The sequence below is a fragment of the Geotrypetes seraphini genome, chromosome 2 (assembly GCF_902459505.1).
Source record: "Geotrypetes seraphini chromosome 2, aGeoSer1.1, whole genome shotgun sequence".
NCBI classification, from domain to species: Eukaryota; Metazoa; Chordata; class Amphibia; order Gymnophiona; family Dermophiidae; genus Geotrypetes; species Geotrypetes seraphini.
Window position 1 is genome coordinate 36,099,071 of NC_047085.1, and position 27,847 is coordinate 36,126,917.

At 45.1% G+C, this 27,847-nt stretch overlaps 1 protein-coding gene across 1 annotated transcript in view; it reads left to right on the forward strand.

Annotated features, from left to right (window-relative positions):
- CYRIB (CYFIP related Rac1 interactor B) overlaps positions 1–27,847 on the forward strand; it is a 418,393-nt gene that overhangs the window by 193,550 nt on the left and 196,996 nt on the right. Inside the window, exon 3 of the mRNA XM_033933027.1 lies at positions 24,519–24,618. The gene's annotated coding sequence lies outside the window, so the exon portion shown is untranslated. The remainder of the gene's footprint in view (positions 1–24,518; positions 24,619–27,847) is intronic.

Genomic DNA, 27,847 nt, shown 5'->3' on the forward strand with positions numbered 1-27,847 from the left:
ACACAGGTGAGGCTAGACTCATTTAGAGCACTGGTCTTTAACCTGGGGGCCGCCGCTTGAGCGGACTGCTGGGCACGATGGACCACTGGTCTGACCCAGCAGCGGCAATTCTTATGTTCTTATGTTCTCATTCCCTCCCTTGCTGCAAAGGGAGTGGAGAAAGAGAGAGAGATCTCTCCCACTCCTACTGCCACATCCAGCATTTCTTCTTTTCACCAGACCAACATTTCTTTCTCTCTGCCTCCACGCTTCCTCCAGTCCTCATTCCCTCCCCTAACTAACATCTCTCTCTCCTGCCATGTCTGTTTTACTCTCAGCCCTCTCCCCCTTCTCCTGAGTATGACATTTCTCCTTCCCTTCTCATCCATCTCTCCCTCTCTCTTTCCACGAGTCCAACACTTTCTGCTTCCTGCACGCTTTCTCTTTCTCCTCACCCCTTCCCTCGAGTGTGACATCCCTCATTCCCATCCCCACGTCCATCTCTCCCCAACCCCACTCACATGTTCTCTACCCATGCTCCATTTCTCCCTCTCCTAAATTAAACCTTAAGTTTATTTACCACATCCTCTCTATAAAGATAGAGCTCGACCTCCACACCATGTCCATTTTCCCCTCTCAACACTCTCACTCATCCTGCAACAATTTTCCTTCCTTCCCTCCTTCTTCAGACCCCACTCACAACTAATATGCTATCTCCCCAAGCACCATCTCACCCTCCCCTCCAGCATGCAGCACCTTTCCTTTCCCTCCCCTCCTTCAATTCCAGCAGCACATTTCTCTCCCCCTCCCCTTCTGCTAGGTCCAGCAGCACCTCTTCTCTCTCCCCTTGTCCAGTAGCACCTTTCCCCTTGTCCAGCAGCTCACTGTGTACTTTTAACTTTCCCACACAGCTGCTGCTAGTGTTAGTTAGCTACTGTTCCATCATTCAGCCTCGGGTCCTTTGCTAGACTAGCCCGCCTCCAATGATGCAACATTTCTATTCTAATAAAATTAACAAGGCCAATAATAGCTCTGAAATTTTCATGATTCTCAAATCCATTTCTCCTGAGTTTAAACAAAACAATAACAATAAAAGTTTGGAAAATACACTCAAAGCTCAAGATCTAGCTGATTACTTCTGGAAAAAAATTGTATTAATACGAGAAACTTTTACTACAAAGAAAGTTGACGACATCTTATATAACAACACTGACCTTACGCTACCTACATCCAAATGTCTAAATTTTAAAATTCCAACTTTAAAAGAAATAGAAGCCGTCCTTCAAAGAATTAAATTAAAAAATTCTCGTTCAGAACTAATCCCTCCTTTTTATTTGAAAAAATTTATTTCTTGCTTTGGTCCCTATATACAGTCGCTTATTAAACAGAGTTTTATTACATCCACCGTCCCTCTTAATTGGAAAAAAGCTATCGTTACTCCAATTTTGAAAAAATACAATGCTGACCGTAATGATGTAGTCAATTATCGCCCAATTTCAAATTTACCTTTCCTAGCAAAAGTAACTGAAAAACTGGTTTTCGAACAATTAACTGACTTCATTGAGTCATCAAACGTACTACATCCTAATCAAACCGGTTTCCGGAAATACCATAACACAGAGTATTCAATGTTAGGCTTGGTATCCAATATTCATTATTATTTAGATCACCACAGATCGGTCGCTCTTTTTTCTTTGGATCTTTCAGCAGCCTTTGACACTATAGATCATGTTCTCCTACTCAATCGTTTGGAATCTTTCGGTATTGGAGGACAAGTTTTACAATGGTTTCAATCTTTTCTTTCCAACCGATCCTCTACTGTCATAATCAAAGAAGATCACTCTACCCCTTACACCTCGCTTTTTGGTATACCTCAGGGTTCTATTCTATCTCCCCTATTATTCAATATTTTTCTTTCACCCTTTCTTACCTTATGTCAATCACTAGGCTTTACAACTTTTTCCTACGCTGACGATATCCAACTTCTCCACCCACTTGACCCCGGAAAATATGAGGAAATTATAGCCATCAACTCCAAATTGGATATAATAAAAAACTGGCTCTGCAATAATAAACTCTCTTTAAATATACAAAAAACACAAACAATGTTATTTACATGGAAAAAAGACATCATACTAATTTCTCCTTTTTTGCTTGAAAACAATCCAATTGAATCTGTCTCATCCATAAAAATATTAGGAGTTATAATTGATACAAACTTATCTTTTCATGATCACATAAGTCAAACGGTTAAATCCTGTTTTTATAAATTACGTCTGATAAGATCCATTTCATCCTTCTTAGAACCAAAATCTGTTAATATCCTTGTTCACTCCATGATCATTTCCAAAATAGATTATTGTAACTCTTTGCTATACAATATTTCCCAAAAAGAAAAGAAAAGACTCCAAATAATCCAAAATACAGCCATAAAACTTATACATAAAGCAAAAAAATATGACCATGTAACACCCCTTCTTAATAAATCACACTGGTTACCTATTAATCACCGCATAACTTTTAAAATAGCATTTTTAGTCTTTAAAGTTCTAATATATAACTCCCCTCAATTCATTTCTAGAATGATTATCCCCTATCATTCTAATCGAACACTTCGCTCATCTCAACAAGAGTTACTTTTGGTCCCTTCACTCAAAATTGTGGGAACAAGGAGAAACGATATGTTCTCTGTTTTAGCTCCCCAACTCTGGAACACTTTGCCTCTTTTTATTAGAAAGGAGAGAGATATTATCTCTTTTAAAAAACTCTTAAAAACTTTTTTATTTAATGACGCTTTTAATGAATAACTTTTATGTTTTTTTATTTTGTTTTTTTTTTAACATCCCTTAACAGCCAGGCTTTTAATGAATAATTTTCCTTTTTTTTTTTTTTTTTCTCCTACACCCCTGTTTTATGTTTTTTCCTAATATATGTTTTTTTCACCAATAGAAAATATGTAACTTTTCCCCCCTTTCCTCCCTTTTCATGTTTGTTTTTAATGTATTATTTAATTTAATTATTTAACAAATATGTGTTTTATTGGTTTTTGTTTTTTTAATGTTTTTTACTAATATGACTGAATGTTCTTTTATAACTTGTTTTTAAGTGTACATCGCTTAGAATGTTTTAAATAGGCGATCCATCAAAAATAAAGTGAACTTGAACTTGAACTTGAACTTCTTTCGTTGGAAGTGGTCCGGCCTAGCAAAGGCCCCGAGGCTGCCTGATGGAACTGCAGCTAAACTAATACAGTACTAGCAGCAGATGTGTGTGTAAGTTTAAAAGCATGCAGTGAGCTACCACTAAGGAGAGGAGAGGTACTGCTGAGCCTTCAATTCCATCAGGCAGCCTTGGGACCTTTACAAGGCCTGCCTGCCTCCAGTGATGCAACTTTCCTCTTTCATCAAAGGTGGACCGGCCTTTATTAAAGTATAAAAAGAAACAATATTCTGAACAATTGTGATTTTATACAGAGCACGGACCAGCAAAACCCCTCTCTCCCCTCCCCTTCACATATATCCCCTCTACTATCAAGAAAACTGAACAAGCCAAGTTATTATAGAACTAGTCTTTAAGCCCGTTAGATTAACGGGTGCTAGAACATATGTGTGTGTGTCTGTCTTTTTTTCTCTCTCTCTCCTTAGCCGCTTTCTTTCTTTCTGCCTTTCTTTTTCCTTGGCTGTCCATCACCACCCCTTGCCTGCTCCCCCTGTCCATTTTCCCTTCCTTTTACCTCCACTGTGTCCACCACCACCCCTTCACTGCTCTCCTTATGCAGCAGCAGCCCTTCTCCCTTTGTTTTACCTCCCCCCTGTCCAGCAGCACCTCTTTCCTTCTCCCCCTGTCCAACATTAGTCCTCCGTTCTTTTTTCTTCACCTCCCCTGTCCATCAGCATCTCTTTCCTTCTCCCCCTGTCCAGCAGTAGGCATCCCTTCCTTTTTTATCCTCCCTCCTCCTTCTTATCCCTATGATACTCTTACCTTGCTCTGCCCCTGATCAGAGGTTCCCGACAGCTGCCCAGTTGCACCCATTGGAAAAGTTCCCACTGCCGCATCCCGCACCCCTCCTGACGTGGCTCCCACTGTCCTTTCTGTCTGTCTCTGTCCCTGGCCCCCTTTGCCTGTCTGTCTTTCTGTGTATCTCCCTAACCCTGTGTCTTTCTTCTTTCCTTTCTGTCTCCCTTCCTCCCTCTGTCTGTCTGTCCAAAGCAGCATTCTATCCCCCTCCCCCCACACCAGTTCCCTGTGCACCTGCCCCTGTGTCTTTCTTATTTTCTTTGTGTTTCCCTTCCTCTCTCTGTCTGTCCAAAGCAGCATTCCATCCCCCTCCATTTCCCTCCCCCCACACCAGTTCCCTGAGCACCTGCCCCTGTGTATTTCTTATTTTCTTTGTGTTTCCCTTCCTCTCTCTGTCTGTCTGTTCGTCCAAAGCAGCATTCCCTTCCCCTCCATTTCCCTCCCCCCCCCCCACCAGTTCCCTGTGCAGCAGCATTATCGTTTCCTCTACCCGCCCCTGTCCCTTCCCCTTCCCCTTCCCGCGGGCCGGACTACAAAGGTGGTGATTCCAGCAGCGCTTTTATCAGTCTCCACACGCTGCTTCGGGCCCTTCTGCCCTGATTTACTCTGGCACGTCCCTGATGACATCATCAGAGACGCGGCAGAGCAAATCAGGGCAGTAGAAGGGCCCGAAGCAGCGTGTGGAGACTGATAAAAGCGCTGCTTGAATCGCCATTCGGACCCGCGGGAAGAGAAGGGGGTGGGCGGCAAAGGAGAAACGGAGATCGGCGGCGGCGACAGGAGAAACTGAGAACGTCGTCTGGCTGCGGTCCGGCTTGTGGAGGCGATCTGGTTGTGACGTATTCGCGCGCATGCGCACTCCTTCGGCCACAGACCTACAGCGCACGGAACACGAAAATAGGACTGCGCATGCGCGAGTTAGCCTTTTATTATATAGGATGCTACATAGAAATATCATGCTAACAGAATACTGCAGTCCCCAGTTATGTCTCTAGCAGGATATATATTTCAAATCTGATATTTTAATGACAAAATAGAAATAAAATTATTTTTTTCTACCTTTTGTTGTCTCTGGTTTCTGCTTTCATCTTCTTTTCACTCTTTTCCTTCCAGCATCTGCCCGTTCCATCCAGTGTCTGCCCTCTCCCCCTTCCATATGTATCTGACTTCTTTCTATGCCCCTCTTCCCTGTCCATCCAGCTTGTTCCTCCTCTCTCCTTTTTACATCATTCATTCCAGCTTCACTGTCTTCTTCATTTTTATCTCTCCTACACCAGATCTAGCATCTTTATCCCTCTCTCATTTCTCTGCTGACCCCCTTTCCAGGATCAATGTCTCTCTACTTTCTCATTCCTCTCTCTCCCCTTTCCCTCATCTGATCTCTCCATTCCACCCTGACCCCCTTCCCCTCCTGTAATCTCTCTGCCAGCTGTTTCCTTCCTTTTTTCTTTCTCCCTTCCCTCCTTCCTTTTTTTCCTTCTCCCTTCCCTCCTCCCTCTATCCAACATTAACTCTCTCCCCATCCCTTTCCCTCCTCCCCTCCCAGCAGCATCTCTCCTTCTTCTCCCTTCCCTCCTCCCTCTATCCAACATTAACTCTCTTCCCATCCCTTTCCCTCCTCCCCTCCCAACAGCATCTCTCCTTCTTCTCCCTTCCCTCCTCCCTCTATCCAACATTAACTCTCTTCCCATCCCTTTCCCTCCTCCCCTCCCAGCAGCATCTCTCCTTCTCCCTTCCCTCCTCCCTCTATCCAACATTAACTCTCTTCCCATCCCTTTCCCTCCTCCCCTCCCAGCAGCATCTCTCCTTCTTCTCCCTTCCCTCCTCCCTCTATCCAACATTAACTCTCTTCCCATCCCTTTCCCTCCTCCCCTCCCAGCAGCATCTCTCCTTCTTCTCCCTTCCCTCCTCCCTCTATCCAACATTAACTCTCTTCCCATCTCTTTCCCTCCTCCCCTTTCAGCAGCATCTCTCCTTCTTCTCCCTTCCCTCCTCCCTCTATCCAACATTAACTCTCTTTTCTTCCCATCCCTTTCCCTCCTCCCCTCCCAGCAGCATCTCTCCTTCTAACTCTCTCCAAGTCCAGTAACAGCTCTCCTTTTATCCAGCAGCTTCCCTGCCTCCTACAGTGGCTGTCTCCCCTTCCAGCAGCTCTCAGTACTTGCCTGCAGGAAGTTGCCGGTAAATCACTGCCCTGGCAAGTAGGAGAGCTGGTGGGAGGGGAGACAGCCACTGTGAAGGCTCTCCAGGATCTTGCACACGCTGACCATCTCCCTCCACCTGCACCTGAAGCTCTCGCCGCGGCCCTCTTCAGCAACTCGGCAGGGGCGGCGATCAAGACAGGCTGCCGACGTCGGGACCTTCACTCTCTGAGTCCCACCTATTTTGTTTCAACTTCCTTTCCGAACAGGCGAGACTCAGAGAGGGAAGGCCCCGACGTCGGCAGCCTGTCTTAATCGCCTGAGGCTGGGAGGAACATTAGTGAGCAGGAACCGCAGTCGGCAGGAAATTTAACTGCCGAATTGATCTCGCTGGCCCTGCACGGACCGGCAGAAATTTTCTGTGGACCGGCACCAGTCCGCAGACTGGCGGTTGAAGAACTGTGATCTATAGGACAAGCATTCCTATGCCAAGCTAATGACTATTTCCATCTGGTCAGCTTAGTGATTCAATTGGCCAGGACCCCCTTAAGCACCCAGCTATCAAATCTGAGAACTATTCTACACAATATGATGTCCTTTATATCTTGCACTTGTAATCTTTTCTTTTATGTCCAGCTTTTTTCACGTCCTGGTATCAGGCCTTTGAGGTAGTGGGAAATAAAATAATGAAACAGTGGCTATGAGTGATTTGGAAAAGGTATATTATATTAAAAAAATAGGCTTATTACAAATATAGAGTATATATTAGTTGCAAAGCAGCTTCAGTGTGGGTGTATGTGTGTCTGTGTTCTGCCTGAATTAATGAGGTTGGGAATCAGAATATAGGTGTGTGAGAGCAGAGAGAATATGTATGAATGAATGCCCTGTGTCTGGGTAGGTGTGAGGCTGAAGGAGGAAAAGAAAGAGGCAGTGGGTTAAAGCCTGTCTTTATAGAGTTGAATTCTCTGTTCTACTATCTTCTAGTATCTGTGTCACAATTTGGTATTTGTTTGAAACAATGGCTCTTAATTGACAAGGAAGAGTGATTTTTGTGGAGACCTGGTTTACGGAGCCATTCTGTCTTGAGTACCTTTGTTTTACTCAAGCACCTCTCTTTATCATATCTTAAAGTCCAGGACTTGCAGATACTCCCAAATTCTAGGCAAAAGGTCTTTTGTTGGTCTTAAGTACTGGTCTTTAGGGGTTAGATTCACTAAGCAAACCGATCGTGTACCGATCGGTTTGCGACCCGATTTCCCTCCGATCCGATTCACTAACCTGGTGGCCGATCACCTTTGATTCCGATCCGCGCATAAAAATGAGGGGAAACTGCATATAAAGTAGGAAGGACTGCGATTCACTAACAAAAAGCAGGCACACCAACTGGGCTGGCCGATCCAAAAACAAGCGACTGCTCAGGACCAGCCGCTTGTGTAAAAACCCTGCTCTTTGCCCCAATCTCCTGCTCCTGTCTGCCCCGATCATCTGTTCTGGCCGCCATGCTCCTGCCATGAATCTCTCCTGCCTGCCACCCTGACTCGCCGCCCTGCTCTCCACCCGAATCTCTCCTGCCGCCTCTACTCTCCTGCCTTTCCCCGCATTGCGAGCTCATGGTTTTAACCCTCGGGTTAAAACCATGGGCTTGTGAAAAAGTTAAAAAAAAAAAAAAAAGATTTTGTGCTGCTCTGCCGGGCACGGAGGGCCAATGCATGCGCAGTCCATCTACAGATGGTCTGCACATGCGTTGGGATCATTAGAGAGCGATCCTGGCAGTCGATTGGGGGCATGATTCTGATCGCCCTCATTTGCATGAGAGCAATTCGTGAATCAGCCCCCCGGACACGGATCTGATCTGATCCGTGACTTAGTGAATTTAGCCCTAGGAGTCTTCTAGTCTCCTTGCAGTGGCATTCCCAGAGTCAGATTTGTTTAATATAATATCCCAGAATCATTTGCTCGCACTCTGGGTATTCCAGCACACTAATGCTGACCGCTAGCGCACAGTAACATAATGCTGACAACACTCTTGCTGGACAGGAGGGGACAGATGGCCAGCCTTGTGGACTCAATGATAATATTGAGTGGAATACCATAATTTGACAGCTGTTTTGGTAATTTGAACCTCTCGTTTGTTGTTTTGCTGTGATTAGCTCTTTTGACTCCTGCCTTTTGGCTTTGAATTTAGGCTTCGCCCGTTGAACATTTTTGTCTGACATCACCTTCGGCTTTAAAGTGCTTCCTGTGCTCAGTTTGGGCAGCTCTGCCTCCCTCCAGTCTCCTCCATCATGCGAATAGTTTGCCTCTGTGGTGCGAGTTGGGTTTTTTTTTTTTTCCTTCTGGCTGGCAACAGGTCCCTGAGGAAGGGACACTTCGAGTCCCAGAAAGCGAGTTTGGTTGGACCTGATGATGAGGTTGCTTTTGAAGAAATATCACCTCCCTCTATTGAAAAGCTACTGGATGAAGAACTAAGCTAAGTGTGGAATACTTTAGCTGGGAATGGCTGGGGGGGATTCTTGCAGCGGGACTCTGCTCTATTTACACACATACAGTGCTTTATTTATTATTATCACTGTTTATTTGATTATTTGTTTGCAGCACTATTTTATTTGAACACATGCGACATATCCAGTTATGGTATGCAGGTGAAGCGGGTTCTTACCCACTTATTGGTTGCGTAAAGCGCTGGAGAATTTTCTCCCTTTGCTGACCCCTCACACTGAGGATACGTCGTCCTCACAAATACTCAAATTAATTATTATAGTTTGTGAAATACGTTGTGTGTGCAGGTGAGTTCCCACTGCAAGAACCTATTGACTTGTTCTGCTTTAGTTTTGGATCACCAGAGGAGAAGTAAGACAGAAAGAGAGAGAGACAGCTGTAAGTTTACCAGGGGAGCCTGTTAGAGACAGAAACACCAGACAACATGTGCAAGAGGGTGCTGAAAAGTCCTTGTCCCAACCAACTTCCTAAATTCTGAATGAAAAGAATGTTATTTTATTTTGCAAAGTGCAAATTTGCAAAATCATAATGCTATGTTTTGACATTTTCAGATCATTAATGGAATCGTATATAAAAAAAAGTGTGGAACTCCAAACTCTCATGAAGTTCCTATTCCTACAGAACAAAACTCCAAAGGAAACCCCTGATACAAACATTGAGTGACAAATGTCCATCATACTCCACAGAAAAGTGGTGTGCAGATGTTGAGTGCTCAGTTCATTGCGGACCCTCAGTTCACCGGTCAATTCTGGTCTCCAGTACCTTGGTTTCTACGGACTCTTGGGTCGCTGGTCAATTCGTGTTTGAGCTTATTGACGGTTAGGTGGGTGCCAACATGTATCTCCCTTCCAAAGGTTGCTTTTAGGGTTTCTGTTGCAGAGAACTCTCCTCACTTTCTTTCTCTGCTCTGGGTCTTGTCTGCAAGTTCCTACTTCTCTCAGAGTGAGATCTTCTCCAAAAATGTAAATGAGTTTGCTTCGCTTGGCCTGCTAGGAAGAGCCTATACCCAGCCTATACCCGTGCAGCTTTCTCTCAGAGGTGATTGGGATGATAATGACTTTCAAGTAAAGATTGAGACTGAAGATGCAGCTAAGTCTGGGAGGCTTCAAACGGTATCAACTCCTGCAATTGTTGATCATGTTCATTACCTGATTTTGGCAAATATCAGCGAAAACAATTGTTGAGACACTACAAATATCCAGGGAACGTATTGGGTGTATATTCTATGAGCAGCTGGGAATGCAGAAGCTGTCGGCCAAGTGGGTGCCCAAATGTTTGAATGCTGATGAAAAACAACATTGAGTGAACACTTCCAGGTTGATTTTACAGCATTTTCAGCAAGCTGGTGCCAACATCTTGGAACGACTAGTTACTGTTGATGAAACATGGTTTCACCACTATGATCCTGAAATAAAACAACAGTACATGCAATGGCAGTACTCGGGCTGAACGGTGCCGACTTTAGAGGTTACATCTGGGCCCCCCAGTTCCCTGCATCACCCTCCCCTCAGAGCCAGTGAGGGGTATTCATTCCCTGTTTTTTTCTTCTTTCATTGAAAAAAAAAAAAAAAAGGACAGGGAGCTTCCAATTGTGAGTAGCTGTCTTTTACTTTGTAAGCAGTCTACAACTACTACTCTATCCAGCACTTCTTGTGTGGAGCGGATAAGATTCTCTTTTGCATGGTTTGTTTTTAGTTGGCCCGGTGGTTTTCAACTTCTGTGAGTGAGGTGTTAGTTTTTTTTTGTTCAGTGCAGTAACATGGCAGCAGAGGTGGTTAAAAGGTGTTCCCGCTGTGGGAAGCGGCGAACACCATCGGGGTTGTGCACTGCAGGGTGCGCAGACGCTTCGGGGGAAGAGGTTGTAATGGCGCCGGTTGAGTTTGGCATTTTCCCGACCGAACGACGTGCGTTCAGTTTTGTCGGGTCTCTCAGCGGATGCAGCTGCATCGGCAGTGCAAGACCCACAGCTGCTTGATACCGCGCTTCTTTCCCTGCCGACATCAGTTTCTCTTCTCAGCGGGATGTTGGCTGTAGCGCCGGCGCACGTGTCAGTGGTTCAGGCCGGTCAGAAGGCGGTTGTTTCTACAAGGCAGATCTCTACTCTGCCGGCGGGGCAGCTTGGAGCGGATGTGGCACCCAATATGTCTGCTGTACTTTCACAGTCCCAGCATTTGACGTTTTCCCCCGAGTTTGTGCTGCTTTTGCATAAAGCTTTTCTTCTTCAGAGCTCTCAGCCTTCACTTCAGGGGGAGGTTGCTTTGCCTGCTTCTCCTCAGGCTCCTGTTGCCCTTTTTCAGCAGGGTTTACAGGCAGCTAAAAGACGCAGAGTGGCCCCTGTGGATGGCGGGGACAATTCGTTGGGCACCTTCTTTATCCCTTCCTCCTCCTGAATCTCTATCAGATAGAGATTTAGCTGATTTTGAGTTGGAAGAGGCTCTGGGTAGGGAGGTGGATGATCCCACAGTTCTCCGGCTTTTCCATAAGGAGTAATTATCTTACTTTATTTCTAAAGCATTGCAGGGTTTAAATATATCCTAAGCCGATCCGCAGATCTCAGAGATGGCTAACACTCTTCTGGCGGGCACAAGGAAACCCCCTAGGGCATTTCCGGTCCACGAGGTTATGACAGAACTCATATCTGCCCAATGGGACTCGCCTGAGGCAGGTCTCCGTGTGGCAAAGGCAATGCGGCAGTTGTATCCTGTAGCGCAGGAGGAGCTGGAGAAATTTAAGCTCCCGAGGGTGGATGCTTTGGCCGCGGTTACTTTGTCGGTTGAGGGAGGTGTAGCGCTCAAGGACTCCCAGGATAGGAAACTTGAATCTACGCTGAAAATTTCCTTTGATATAGCGGTGCTTACCTTGCAAGCGGCTGTGTGTAGTTCTTATGCGGCACGAGCTTGTTTGCAATGGGCACAATGAATGGCGGATAACATGTTGGAGTCCGGGATGACTGTTCCTTCTGACTTTCCGAATATGGAAACGGGTTTAGCTTATTTGGCGGATGCATTGTATGATATTATTCGGGCTTCTGCTAAGCAGATGTCTCTTTCGGTTGTTGCTTGCCGCTCATTATGGCTCCGTCATTGGGCTGTGGATGCGGCGTCTAAACTTCGACTCGTAAGGCTCCCGTTTAAGGGTCGTCTTTTGTTTGGTGAGGATTTGGATAAGTTGGTCAAAAATTTCGGTGATTCTAAAATGCAGAGATTGCCGGAAGATAAACCTAAGGGACCTTTAAAGCCTGTAGCTCCCAAACCCCGTTTCCGGAATGTTAGAAGATATAGACTTGGGAAACCGTACTTTCAGCCATCTTATGGGTCCTCCTTTAATTCCAAGCCGAGGTTTCAACAAAAGAATTCCTTTCGTCCTGCAAAGTCCCCAACTGCTCAACCTGCCCGTACCCCGGCTGTACGTAGTGCTCAATGACGGGGACTTGGCTCTCTCCGCCATTCCCATTGGGGGTCAGCTGTCTTCCTTTGTGGCGGAGTGGGCAAAGATAACGTCCGATCAATGGGTGTTGGACATTATTCGAGAAGGTTACAAATTAGAATTTTCTTCTCCCGTCACAGATTCTTTCTTGGTGTCCCCGTGTTCGGGGGCGGTCAAGAAAGAATCGGTTCGTGTCACCCTTCAGATTCTTCTGGAACTAGGGGCGGTAATTCCTGTTCCTCAAGAGCAAAGGGGCCAGGGCAGATTTCCATTTACTTTGTAGTGCCCAAAAAGGGAGGATCGGTCAGACCGGTGCTCAATCTCAAGCGGGTCAATCAATTTCTCAATGTCAGACATTTCCGTATGGAAACTATAAGATCGGTTATTGCAGCGGTTCAGCCGGGAGAGTTCCTTACTGCACTGGATCTCAAAGAAGCCTACTTACATATTCCCATTTTGCCGCCACATCAGCGGTATCTTCGCTTTGCCATTCTTGTCCAGCACTTCCAGTTTCGGGCAATGCCATTTGGCCTTGCCACGGCTCCGAGGACATTTTCAAAGGTGATGGTGGTTGTGGTGGTGTTTCTTCGCAAGGAGGGCATTTGGGTTCATCCTTACCTGGATGACTGGTTAATTCGGGCCTCTTCAAGACAGGAGAGTCTGACAATAATCCAAAAAGTAATTTCACTTCTTCAATCTTTGGGGTGGGTGGTCAACTTTCCGAAGAGCTCTCTTGTTCCCTCCCAGTCTTTGGAACATCTGGGGGTGTTGTTTGATACGGAAGTGGAGAAGGTCTTCCTTCCCAGAGCTCGGGGAGAAAAGTTGCAGTCTCAAGTTTGTTTTCTTCTGTGGTCTCCTGCTCCAAGAGTATGGGATTATGTGCAAGTTCTCGGATCCATGGTGGCAGCTCTGGAGATAGTGCCTTGGGCTCGCTTTCACATAAGACCACTCCAACACTCACTTCTCACCCGGTGGTCTCCGGTGTCTCAGGATTACAGTCGTCGACTTCGCTGGACTCCTCAAGCATTGCTCAACATGATTTGGTGGGTCAGCGGGGCCAACCTGTTCAAAGGTATGCCGGGAGAATCGCCGGACTGGATCATAGTTTCTACGGGTGCCAGTCTTATGGGTTGGGGGGCCCAGTGCCTTCAGTCCTCGGCACAGGGGGTCTGGTCTCAGGACGAGGCTCAGTGCTCCATCAATCTTCTGGAGTTGAGGGCGATCCGGCTGGCGCTTCTAGCATTTCGGGCCTTGATTCAGAATCGGCCAGTCAGGGTCTTTTCCGACAGTGTCATGGCAGTGGTGTATATCAACAGACGGGGGTACCCGCAGTCCTCAGTTGGCGAGCAAGGCAATGGTTCTGCTTCAGTGGGCGGAAGCTCATCTTCCTCTTCTCTCGGCGGCTCACATTGCAGGACAAGCAAATGTTCAGGCAGACTTCCTCGGCAGAAATCTTCTAGATCTGGTGCAGCGCTGGGGCATTCCAGAAATAGACCTCATGGCCTCATCTCGAAATGCCAAGCTTCCTCGGTTCTTCAGCAGACACCGGGAGCGGGAGTTGGAGGGGGTAAACGCATTGGCTCTGTCTAGGCACGCGATCGTCTTCTGTTTGTGTTTCCCCCTTGGCCGATGATAGGTCATATGCTCCATTGGTCATCGGGTAGCTCGATTTCAGGGCTCGGTGATATTGGTGGCTCCAGACTGGCTGCTCCGGCTGTGGTATGCGGATCTGATGAGCCTCTCGATGGGAACAGTTGCGGTTTCCGGTGACTCCGGATTTACTTCATCAGGGGCCGATAAACATGGAAAATCCGTCCCGCTTTGGTCTTATGGCCTGGCTCTTGAAAGGTCGCGACTGAGACGTAAGGGTTATTCTGAGCCAGTTATTTCCACCCTTCTCCAAGCGAAAAAGAGATCTACTTCTGCGTCTTATGCTAGAGTATGGAGAGTGTTATTGTGGTGCGGTGCTCAGGGTATTTCTCCTTTCCATGCTTCTTTAGCTAACATTCTATCTTTTCTACAAGATGGAGTTGCCAAGGGCTTGGCTTACAATTCTCTTAAAGTTCAAGTGGTGGCAATTGCTTGTTACAGGGGCCGCGTGTCTTGTTCTTTCCTTGCGGCTCAGCCTGATGTGGTTTGTTTTCTAAAAGGAGTCCAACGTATTTGTCCGCCTGTTAAGAAGCTCTGTCCAGCGTGGAGCCTTAGAGTAGTCCATGGAGGCTTACAGAAGGCTCCGTTTGAGCCTTTGTGCACTGCGACTATAAAAGATGTCACATTGAAAGCAGTGTTTCTTGTAGCTATGGCTTCAGCCCGGCGGGTTTCTGAGTTGCAAGCGTTGTCATGCAGGGACCCTTTTTTGCGCATTTCAGATTCATGGGTCTCGATTCGGACTGTACTTTCGTTTCTTCCGAAGGTTGTCTTTGCCTTCCATGTCAACCAGTCTGTCTTCCTTCCTAATTTTCAGAAGCAGGATTGGGGGGGGGGTGCGCTTTTCTTCGCTCCATTTCCTGGATGTGCGTAGAATCCTTCACTATCTGCAGGTTACTAATGACTTTCGCCGTTCTGATCACCTCTTTGTGCTGTTTGCGGGACGCAACAAGGGTACGGCAGCGTCCAAATCTTCCATTGCTAGGTGGATCAAGGAGGCCATTGCTTCCACTTACTTGGTGGCGAAGAAGCGTTTGCTGGAAGGTCTTCATGCTCATTCCACTAGAGCAATAGCTACTTCATGGACTGAGTCTCTAGGGGCTTTTCATTGGAGGAAATTTGTCGTGTGGCTACTTGGTCTTCGAAGAATACCTTTTCTAAACATTACAGATTGGATGTGGCAGCGCGTGCGGAGACTGCTTTCGGTGCTTCGGTCATCTCGGAGGCGGCTTTTGCTTCTCACCCTGTTTGAGGATTGCTTTGCTACATCCCGCTAGTCTCTGGATTCATCTACTGCCATTGCTAAGGAAGGAAAAATTATGTCTTACCTGTTAATTTTCTTTCCTTTAGATGTAGCAGATGAATCCAGAGCCCTGCCCTTTATGCATATTGTCTGTTGGGTTTGTTTTTCGTATGTTTCAGAAGTTTTGTTGCAGTTGGTAGTTGTGTTCTGCATTAATAATCTTTGAAATTTGTTATGGGAAAGTTTTTTGCATTTGAGAATTTTCTGGTTCCGGATGCTTGGGCAATGAGCAATACTGAAGCTACAGGAGACATTCCATCCAAGACGACCACCTGTTAATCAGTTCTCTATCTCCACCTGCTGGTCGATGTGTGCTATCCCACTAGTCTCTGGATTCATTTGCTGCTTCTAAAGGAAAGAAAATTAACAGGTAAGACATAATTTTTCCTTCTTCACCCCCTAAACTGTATCATTCGTTCAGGTTTTTGCAGCCCAAATGCATGACCTTGCATTTCTTAGCATTAAATTTTAGCTGCCAAATTTCAGACCATTCTTCAAGCTTTGCTAGGTCTTTCTTCATGCTATTCACACCATCCAGGGTATCTACTCTATTGTAGATTTTGGCATCATCTGCAAAGAGGCAAATTCTACCTGACCAGCCCTTCAGCAATATTGCTTATAAAAATGTTAGAAATAACAGAACCTAGTAACATTCCTTTCCTCAGAGCGATTTCCATTGACCACTATCCTCTGTCGTCTTCCAATCAACCAGTTTCTGACCCAGCTCGTCACTTCGGGTCCCATCCCAAGGGCACTCAGTTTATTTATTAGACGTCTGTTTGGAAAACTGTCAAAGGCTTTGCTAAAATCTAAATACACCACATCTATTCCTCAGTTAGAATACACATTTTTGTGGACATCTTTTGTTTCATGAGTAAATCAAGAAAAATTTTTGTTGTTTACCTGCAATTACATCATTTTCTTTTCCAGAGATAAATAAAAAAAAAGATTTGACATCAATATGTGAACATTTCTTAAGAACTGAATATTTCATGGGGTGTCCTAATTTTTTCACATGACTGGCGGTTTTCCTCATGCCCTTTTATCTCTGTTGGAATTGGGGCTGAAATCTGACAAAATGCAGGTTCCTCTTTTTTATATTTATTTTATTACAGGCATTGTAGCAAGGGTCCTGTCCAAAAAAGTACAATCAAACCTTGGTTTACAAGTGCCGCGGTTTGTGAGTGTTTTGCAAGATGAGCAAAACATTCTCGCAAATCGCGACTCGTAAACCAAGCATTGACTCAATTTGTGAGTCCCTCCGCCCACCCAAACTGAATGCTTACCCCCAATGTGGCACCGGCACCCAGCACCAACCCACAAGAGGTGCTGGTAACCAAAGATCATGCCTCTCCTCCGACTGGGCCTTGAGCATCTACGCATGCTCAAGACCTTCTGGCTCCTGTCTCTCTCTGAGATTCTCGGAGAGAAAGAGAACCAGAAGGCTTTGAGCACAGATGCTCAAGGCCAAGTCAGGGGAGAGGTACGATCTTCAGGCACCAGCACCTCCTGTGGCCAGGGCTGTGGAGTCAGAGTCAGAGTTGGAGTCGAGGAGTCGGAGACAATTTTGGGTACCTGGAGTAGGAGTCATGGGTACCAGAAACTGAGGAGTCAGAGTCGAAAGATTTATCTACCGACTCCACAGCCCTGTATGGGAAGATACAAAATCCTCCAACTGCTGTAAAACCACTGCTTGCCCTGGAATGATAGCATGGAATATTGTTACTCCTTGGGTTTTGGCCAGGTACTAGTGACCTGGATTGGCCACCGTGAGAATGGGCTACTGGGCTTGATGGACCATTGGTCTGACCCAGTAAGGTTATTCTTATGTTCTATTACTTTAGCCATAAACATCACATTTGATATGGGCTGAAAATGTTTCAGAGTTCTTAAGTAGAGGACAAGCTACCACTCATTTCAACATATCTGTGTCCTGTCCTGTGGTTAAGGAACATGAAATAATCATCTCAGAAGAAGGTGCTGTATCAGTTTTCATGGCCTTCAATACATCCTTAAAGAAGGATTTAATAAACAATTGGGCAACCTCACCATATCAATTGCCTGAAGCACCTCGGCAGAACCAATAGAAGCAAATTCTGTCCAAATTGCCACACACATCTTGGTATTTAGTACTTTTTCCTCTCCTTTTTCATGTATAGGCAGTACTTCTGAGAAAGCTACAGTCTTTACAAAAGGTTTTAATCCCTCCCCCAGCTCCCAAAAAGCTTTCTGTGCTGCAAGTGGGGTATTGCTGGCTAGGTCATTTGTTCCCAAGTGGATAACATCAGTTTTAGAATTCTTAATTTCTTCCTTAATTATAGACAGTATTTGTTTGGCACTCCTGGTAGCTGAGGATCCTGAGAGACACTTCTCTATTTTAGGCTCTTGACCTGTGTTCCAAGGTTAATAATAATAATTTATTTATATGCCGCCATACCGGGGAGGTTCTAAGCGGCTCACAGCATAAGAGAAACAATACATACATACATTTTCAATAAAATTCACAATAAAAGGCAATACATACAATTCAATAAAAATTGATCAGAATGAGGTACAGAAAACATTTCAATAAAATTGATCAAGATAAAAAGGCAAACCATGCAAGTAAGAAACATGAAAGTAAAATGTGAACATGGTTGAAATAGGAGAAAAGGTAAAACCATTAAGATGTCAGCCTATTAAATAATTTGAGTCTTTAGTAATTTCCTAAAATCTAAATAAGAAGAAGATTCTAGCATCATTTTTCCGAGCCATATATCCATTTTGGCGGCCTGAAAAGAGAAAGTTTTCTCAAGGAACCTCTTGTAGTGGCAAGATTTTATAGAAGGATAAGTAAATAACTGCACTCTCCGTGTATTTTTATTAAAATGACTCCAGGAAAAATGAGAAAGGAGATAACCTGGTGCCAGGCCAAATACTATTTTGTAACAAATGCAAGAAAATTTAAACAATACTCTAGACTCCACCGGTAGCCAGTACAGTTTGTGATAGAAGGGAGGGATACGCTCCCGTTTTTTTAAGCCAAAAATGAGGCGAACAGCAGTGTTCTGGATTACCCTTAATCTCTTAAGAATTTTCAAATAAGACCCTCTGATGATGGAATCCCCTAACAGCAATACTTTTCTGGATTGAACATTCTTATTTTTCCTTTTGGGGGGGGGGGGGTGCTTTTCTTCATGAATTATACCTTCACTGTTTCTGGTTCTATCCCAATTCTTTCTTGAGCATTGCAATACGCTAATGGAGCAAAAGTATTCTGTAGGTGCAATTGTGAGGGTTAGTGGGAGGGAGCGACTATAGTGAACTATGGCAGGCAGTCTCTGCGGCAGTGGCAGCAAGGCAGCCCTTCAGGGTTAAGTAGCGGCAGCTCTCTGGGGGTGGGCAACAGCGGCAGTTCTTTGGGGATGGGTGGTGGTCATGGCAACAGCAGCTCTCCGGGTGGGCAGTGGCGGCAGGGACAGAGGAAGCAGTAACACAACATTCCTCCAACGTCTTCAGCCTGGCCTGACTTCACTTCCAATGGAGCACTAGAAATGCTGTCAGCCACACCCGTTTATTGTTTTGTTGATGCTAAACACATTAATGAAATTATTAATGCATTAATTGTTTAGCATTGAGTATTTTATATCACATTCATTGTGGTTTTTAACCATGAATTGATAATGAGTTTGATTGTCCCATTCAAATCTTTATCTGCCATCATTTACTTATGTTAGTGTTTGGAAGCACCTCATTGCCGCCATGGGTGCTGACCTGCGGGGTACCACAAGGATCAATACTGTCACCTATTCTATTTATCTATCTCAAGCCACTAGCTGAGTTGATTTGGTCAGTGGATACTCAGTTCTACATCTTACACTCCTTCCTCCATATTCGTGGTTTTTCGCTTGCTGGCTCCTTCCCCAAATTACATCAGAAAAAATAGCTGATTCCCAGCACTGCACAGAGAAAATTGCTGAGTCCCAGAAAATTGCGAATATGGTCTTTTTTTGTTATTTGCGATTTCAACATATTCACGAGGGTTTTTAATAGAAAACCAAGAATAACATGCAAAAATTATTTGCGGTTTTTCTGTATTCATGGGTCTGTTAATCCCCTATTACCGCGAATACGGAGAGAGAAGTGTATATGGTTGACGTTCAGCTACTTAAATCCATTGAACCAGAACTACCTACAACCTCAATTGAATAAACTGACTACCTGTTTTAACAGTAATAAAAGAATGGGATAAAAACAACAAACTTTGCTTGAACCCAAATAAAGCTGAGCTCCTGTGGGTCCCTAACACAAAGTGGGGCACATACCTGACATTGAAATCTCTTTTGGGAGATATGAACTGTCCTTAAATCATAAGTCAGGAACCTTGTGATACAACTAGGCTCAACACTTAAGCTGATTTACCCTACCCTACCCCCACCCCAAATCCAAGCAACCTTCAAGAGCTGATTCTATCATTTGAAACAGCTACGTTTACCCCTCTCCTTACATTGAGAAGGCAAGTTTGACACAGTTGTGCACTCTCTCTTCAATGGTCTGCCACTTAAAGAACTTCAAAGATTACAATTAATCAAAAAATACTTTTATTAAATTGATCACAGGCTCTTACAAGTTCAGTCATGTAACACTTCTGTTAAAATCCTCACACTGGCTTCCTGTATCACACAGATTGGTATATAAAATTCTTCTGCTAGTGTTCAAAATCTAACAAACTCACTCTCTTTCCTTTACATTACATTACATTAGTGACTTCTATTCCGCCTGTACCTTGCAGTTCTAAGCGGATTACAGTAGAAGATAGCTGGACATTTCCAGGAAGTTACAATTTAGGGGCGGTTACATAGAGGCATAGGGAGTTTCAATTTAGGGGACTTTTAAATAGTAGAGGCAGAGGGAAGAAATTGAGGAAGGGAGGAGGATTGAGGATTAGTAGTAGGGAAGATGTAGTTCCGGTTACTTGAAAGGGTCATTGGGGAGATATTAGTACAGGGGTAGGAGGTCAACTTACATACCATCATGCACACTTCATTTTTCCCCAGTGGCGTTAATAAGTATAACTGGTGCAAGAGGACCATTACAGATGCTCATACTTGGTCAGGCCCCACACATTATCTGTATCATGAATGCTTCTAATCTAAATTTTGTTCTGTCCCCAGTAGTGTGTGCATTCTAATATCAAGTCAATTTCTATCACATATTGGATGTTGAGAGGTTTATTATAAGAACATAAGAATTGCCGCTGCTGGGTCAGACCAGTGGTCCATCGTGTCCAGCAGTCCGCTCACGCGGTGGCCCTTAGGTCAAAGACCAGTGCCATGAGACTAGCCTTACCTGCATACGTTCTGGTTCAGCAGGAACTTGTCTAACTTTGTCTTGAATCCCTGGAGGGTGTTTCCCCTATAACAGCCTCCGGATGAGCATTCCAGTTCTCTACCACTCTCTGAGTGAAGAAGAACTTCCTTACGTTTGTACAGAATCTATCCCCTTTTAACTTTAGAGAGTGCCCTCTTGTTCTCTCTACCTTGGAGAGGGTGAACAACCTGTCTTTATCTACTAAATCTATTTCTTTCATTATCTTGAATGATTCGATCATGTCCCCTCTCAGTCTCCTCTTTTCAAGGGAGAAGAGGCCCAGTTTCTCTAATCTCTCACTGTACGACAACTCCTCCAGCCCCTTAACCATTTTAGTCGCTCTTCTCTGGACCCTTTCGAGTAGTACTCTGTCCTTCATGTATGGTGACCAGTGCTGGATGCAGTATTCCAGGTGAGGGCATACCATGGCCCAGTACAGTGGCATGATAACCTTCTCCGATCTGTTCGTGATTCCCTTCTTAATCATTCCTAGCATTCTGTTCGCCCTTTTTGCCGCTGCCGCACATTGCGCATACGCCTTCATTGACTTGTCAACCAGTACTACCAAGTCTCTTTCCGGGGGGGGGGGGGGTCTCTGAAAGTACTGCACCGGACATCCTGTATTCATATATAAGATTTATAGTAGAGAATGACACGGGTAAAAAATCTGTCCCCGTCACTGCCCTGTCCCCGTCCCACCATCCTCTGCACCGCCCCATCACCGCCGTTCCCTTCACCGCCCCGTCACCGCCACTGCCATCCCATTCACCGCCCCGTCACTGTCCCTGCTGCATCCACATAAGCCTTAGTACTGTAATATTTAGCTTATTCCTTTCTTATAAATCAAAGTTCCTGCTGCTGCACTAGAGAAAGAGATGTTCAGCTGGCAGGGCTTTGTTTATAAATTTTTATCAACACAACTAATATACTACTTTATCCTAAGGCAAAAAATAAATAAATAAATATAATTTTTGTTTCCTACTTTTGTTGTCTGGTTTCTGCTTTCCACATCTTCTCATTCAATTCCTTCCATCCACTGTGTGTCTTCTCTCTGCGTCTTCCATTTGCTGTTACTGTGCCTCTCCCTTTACCCCCCCCCCCCAATTGGTCTAGCACCCATCTTCTTCCCTCCGCTCCCCCATAGTATGGCATCTGTCTTCTTCCTACTCTGTCTTCCACATTTCCCTTTAGGGTCTGTTCCTCTCCACCCTCCTTCAATGTCTGTTCTATTCCTTTCCACCACCACCCTTCCCTCCCTCCTTTACCATCAGTTCCTTTCTACCACCCTTCAGCTCCTCTCGCGTGGCCTATCTATCTACCATCTTCCCTCTTATTTTCGTGGCACGTTACAATGTAATTTGTGCAAGCCACTGGAGCCTGCGAGCTCGGTCCCTGTCCCATCCCCACAAACCATCTCGCTTCTGTGCTTCTATTTTCCTCATTTCTAATATCTCCCCTATGTATCTGCCATTGCCCCCCCCCCCTGTGTCCATATACCATCCCAATGGCATGTCCCCTTTATGTCTCTGTCCCTATGCCCCATGCACATAATTTCCCCTCTTTCTGTTACCTTCCTGTGTCCAGATTTCCCCTATCTTCCTCTTCCATACCAGTGTGTCTCTTCTTTTCAATCCCATCTAGTTTTTTTCCCTCTTTCTTCCCCCCCCCCCCTGCTTCTAGCATCTGGCTCACCTACCTGTCCTTCCCTTTCTTTCCTGCTGTGGGTTTTTCTTTCCGTCTTCATCCCCTTGGCCCAGAATCCTTTTCCCTTTCACTCCCTCTTTCCAGTTTGAGCCGGGAACACACGCGATCGCACGATCCCCGCAGCCCCCACCCCCCTGCCCAATCGATCCTAGTGTTTAGCCAGCTCTCTCCCTTCTCCTCACCTTAGTTTGCAGGCTTTCTTTTTCGGCGACCTGCACGCTTTCCCGAAGAGCCACGCACGCGCGGCTGCTCAGTGTTCAATCTTCTGCTCTGCTGCAACTTCCTGTTTCTGGTTGCGTCAGAGCAGAAGATCGAACACTGAGCAGCCGCGGGTGTGCGGCTCTTTGATAGCGTGCGGGTCACCGAAAAAGAAAACCTACAAACTAAGGTGAGGAGAAGGGAGAGAGCTAGCTAAACATTAGGATCGATTGGGCAGATGGGTGGGGGCTGCGGGGACAGCGCGATCCTTGATGCCTCACTGCGGAGACAAGACCATTCACCGCTCCATGGGGTGGTGAATGGCCTTGTCCCCGTCCCCGCAGCCACTGCTAGTTTTCATTCCCCGTTTTGGCGGGTTTCCCGCGGCTAAACGCGGGTAACCGCCACCGTGTCATTCTCTAATTTATAGCTTCCTGGATTTGCCTTAAAATATTTCATGCGTAATTTTGGCTTCCAGAAGTGATTCTGAATAAAGTCACTGAAAGTTAGGTGCCTGCTGGTGCCTAACTTAAGTGTTTGGTTTTAACCTTTTCATATCGTGTGTCCCGGATGACGAGACATTCCAAAAATGACAGACAGTGGATAAACAGTCTTTATGGACTAATAAAGAGCCAGGAACACAAAATATTTGAATTTACAGACTTATGACTTATTACATTATGTTTACAATAGCCATAAATGATAACGGTGAATAATATAAAACTTTGCTAAGCTAATTACGATTGGAACCAGCGTAATGTAAAATTTATTACGATAGGAAAAGGTTAAGTGGTGCGATAATTGGTCGCACAATTAAAAACTCATTTAAAAAATTAGGCTTCATTGGGTGTTCTCCGGGATTGGCGCCTAGTGATGTTTAAGTCCAGAAGTGGATGTATTTAGGGGTGGTGCCAGACTTCGGTATCACTAGGCACTGCTGGCCATGATTCTGCAAGAACTCTTAAGAGCCAGAAATATAGGCCTGTAAAACCCTGGCTTACATTTTTGGTTCCTAGGGTCTTTGCAATCTGTGATTCTGTAAGCAGCACTTGTCCATGATTGACAACATGGCAAGTGCTCATTTTCTAGGCACCACTTAAAGAATCAGCCCCTTAGTTTCAAGTGGAAGAGGTTTGATGTCTGGTGTGACGGAAAGGCCTCAGATCACTGCTCTTTGTGATGAAGGGTGCTACAGCAAGCAATGAATAAACATAGACAATAGAAATACTGTTTGAATACCTTTTACATTTGTCTGAGGCAGGTTTGGTGATGACTGTTAGGGTAAACATTGGTACTTATCACCGTCATGTAGAATGTAAATCCATCTTTGTACATCTTTTAGTTTGCGTTATGCAGGTCTTGCTTCTACTAAAGCCTCCCATTAAGCTTCCTTCAAGCCACTTAACACCTGTAAACTGAAATACCTGACCTGGAAGGTTCTGTTTTTGGTATATCACAGATTGAGCTTAAATTCTAGTGTCGGAGCCATTTTATACTACTGTAAGTTGTTGTTTTTTAAAATAACAGATTGCTAAGAGAGGACTTCAACCCAGCTTTTATAAGGAACTTAGGATGAGTGCACAGATTGTCCTGCCAGTACTTTTTTCCCCATGCCTCAAGCTCACAAAGGTGAACATTCATTACATACAGTGGATTGTAAGAGAGCCTTAACCTTCCTCTCGGAGTGAAGTAAACCCTTAGAAAATCTACCCAAAGTTGTTTTGACCTCAACTATGATGGTGTTAGTGCGGAATAAAAGTGTTACAAATAAATAAACAATAAGTTTTTCTAGGGCTCTAGGCGGATTACATTCAGTTACTCAAGCATTTTTTCCCTATCTGTCCCAATGGGGCAATTGGTGATTAAGTGACTTGCCCAGGATCACAATGATTTGAACCCACAACCTCGGGGTGTTGGTAACTCTCTTTAGATCAGCTTTCATGGAGGAAATTTGTAGGGTTACAATATGTACATTTGTTCATATATTCACATTTTGCTATTGTTTAAAGAAAGACTCCTGATATTACAGTAGGTTTGACCACACAGTTTTCAGAATCTCTGTAGGGATTAGAATCCAACTTTCACCCCTGAGCTCATTCTTGTCTGCCTCCTTCTCCCCAAAAAAGAGAAACCTAAAGAGAAAAGGCAATTACTAGCAAAAATGTTGACTGTCTGTTGCAGCACTTCATTACTACTTTTTCTGTTGAAGCCACGAAGTTCCATTCTACAATGACCTGCTATCTTTATATTCACAGAAAACCAAGTTACTTACCTGAAACAAGTGTTCTCTGTGGACAGCAGGATACAAGCCTTCACATATATAGTACACCCAATTGCCCAAGGTGGTCCTGCATGGTGAGTCTGCTCAAAAGCTTTTAGTAACACTAATTGAAGTAGCTTCCTGACTGGGCCTTACTTGTAGTGTCATTCATGCTGTGAAGACTTGTATCCTGCTGTTCACAGAGAATACCTGCTACAGTAACTTGGCTTATGCAAGCTGGGGTTTTAAGAACTGTAGAAGGAAGTTGTCTTTGGCTAGATACAAGTACTACAGCAAGCATTAGCAGTGAATTTGAGAGACTGAGATCATATTCCACATACCTTTGGCTTAGGAGACAGAGGTTCATTACTGTTATGGTATGTGCATTACTAACCCATTTTGAGATTTTGCTCCCAGGATTTCACTGGGGTCCTATCCATTTCTTCCTGCTCCATGATACCTCTACTTTGTGCAGCTGTTGACTGACTTTCTGGATTCTTTCAGACTGTCTTAAATACTAACAGGTCTCATTCTTCTTTGGCTGTTGACAGTTTTTGTCTTAACCACCAATTATTTTATCAATAATCTGTTTCTCATACTACAGATATAAAGATATAAAGTGACAGCAAAATGCAAAATTTAAACTGGGTCAATTTTTCTCTGTTCTTATTTTTCTGCCCTTTTTTCTCCCTTCTATTTTGTTTTTGATATTGCTGAGAAGAATGCTTGTGAAAAATTATATGGGAATCTTTAAAGTCTATGTTAACAGCTATTCTAAAAGTCTTATTGAAGGATATTCATTCACTATAGAATGCTGAACTGTTAAATGTGCTATCCCATTGGTCTCTGGCTTCATCTGCTGCTGTTGCTAAGGAACATAAGAACATAAGCAGTGCCTCTGCCGGGTCAGACCACAGGTCCATCCTGCCCAGCAGTCCGCTCCCGCGGTGGCCAAAAACAGGTCAAGGCCTGTCTGAATCATCAGAAGGGGCTCCCCTGCCACCTTGGTTTCCCATTTAAGTTCTGCCCTCCTATCGAAGTCCTAGCCCTCCGGTCTTGCACATGCACGACCAGGTTGGTTTACTCAGTACCCCACGATCCCTCTATCCCTCAGGAATCCATCCAATCCCTGCTTGAATCCCTGTACCGTACTCTGCCTGATCACTTCCTCCGGTAGCGCATTCCAAGTGTCCACTACCCTTTGGGTGAAAAAGAACATATTCCATCAAGCAAAGTCAAAGGGGTCCCTTTAATATGGCACGCTAGTGCTTCTTAGTGTGCGCTAAATTCTAAATCGTGGCATGTAGTGTTAACATGCATCTGTCTCGTACATATTTATTACATGAATCTTGAAAAGCTGAATAGATAGATATGCCTCCATAATAGAATTGGGAAACGCCTAGTTGATTGGGTTGGTGGGGGGAGGGCAGCTCCCAAATTAGTTCAGTGTTTCTACCTCTGTAGTGAAACACTGCAAAACAAACATCTAGTGCAACTTCATTTTTCTTTGTACGTTGGATTCTCTGCTCATTTACTATTTGTCACTCAAGTATTAAATTCTGTCCCACCCCCATACATTGAAATGATATTTTACAGTAAAGGTATACAAGCTGCACAAAAATGGTAAAATTTCCTTTAACAGTTCAACCATCCGCCGCAACATATTCCTTCGTGCGGTCTACATTCAGGGTCAGCAGAATTGTCTGGTGGACAAGTTAAGTCGTCTTCTGCAGTCTCACGAGTGGTCTTTCCACTCCATAACCCTGCGTCAGGTGTTTGCTCTTTGGGGGACTCCGGATGTCGATCTGTTCGCGTCCCCCCTCAATCACAAGTTACCCTGCTTCTGCTCCAGGGTTTACACCTCTCTAATGATCGAAACGGATGCCTTCCTTCTGGATTGGATGAGCGAGTTCCTGTATGGTTCCCTCCATTCCCTCTGATTCTGAAGACTCTCGTCGGGCTCAAGTCTTCGCATGCCACCATGATTCTGATAGCTCCTTGGTGGCCCCGACAACCTTGGTTCTCCCTTCTGTTGCAACTCAGTTCCAGGGAGCCTCTTCCTCTGCCTATTTTTCCTTCTCTGCTTACACAGAATCGGGGTTTTCTGCTTCATCCCAACCTACAGTCTCTGCACTTAACAGCTTAGTTTTTCGAGACTTAATGCCCTCGTTCCAGTTCTCCCAGTCTGTGCTGGATGTCCTGGAGGCGTCTCGGAAGGAGTCCACTCGCCATTGTTACCATCAGAAGTGGACCCGCTTGTCTTCCTGGTGTGCTACTCGACAGCAGGAGCCTCTGTCTGCCTCCTTATCTGCTGTCCTGGATTATCTGTTGCACTTGTCTGGCGCTGGCCTCAAGTCCTCTTCGGTTCGAGTCCACCTTAGTGCTAGCGCAGCTTTTCATCAGCCAATTTACAGGAAGCCTATCTCGGTTCATCCTGTGGCTTCCCATTTCATGAAAGGCCTTTTCCATGTTCATCCGCCCCTTAAACCTCCTCTGGTAGTTTGGGATCTTAATGTGGTCCTTGCCCAATTGATGAAACTCCCCTTTGAGCCGCTGGCGCGGGCTCACTTGAAGTTTCTTACTTGGAAAGTGGTGTTTCTTATTGCTCTCACTTCTGCCTGTCGGGTCAGTGAGCTTCAGGCCTTGGTTGCGGACCCACCTTTCACTGTCTTCCATCATGATACGGTGGTCCTCCGTACCCATCCTAAGTTTTAGCCTAAGGTTGTTTCTGAGTTTCACATCAACCAATCCATTGTTCTTACTGTGATTTTTCCGAAGCCCCTTTCTCACCCTGGAGAAGTGTCTCTGCATTCTCTTGATTGTAAGCGTGCGCTGGCCTTCTACTTGGAGCGCACCACTCCTCATCATTCTGATCCTCAGCTGTTCCTCTCTTTCGATCCTAATCGCATGGGTCGCTCTATTTCTAAGCGGACCATTTCTACTGGTAGGCCGCTTGTATCTCTTTCTGTTACACTCAGGCTGGTCTCTCCCTGCCAGGTCGAGTCACAGGCCACAAGGTCCTAGCGATGGCAGCGTATGTTGCTTTCCTCCGCTCGACTCCCATCGAGGAAATCTGTAAGGCTGCCACTTGGTCCTCGGTTCATACGTTCACCTTGCATTACTGTCTGGATGCTTTCTCCAGGCGTAATGGCCATTTCAGCCAATCTATTTTGCGTAATCTGTTCTCCTAAATTGCCAACTCTCCTTCCATTCCTTTTTAGTTAGCTTGGAGGTCTCCCGCATGTAGAGAATATGCTGCCTGCTTGTCCTGGGATAAAGCACAGTTACTTACCGTAACAGGTGTTATCCAGGGACAGCAGGAAG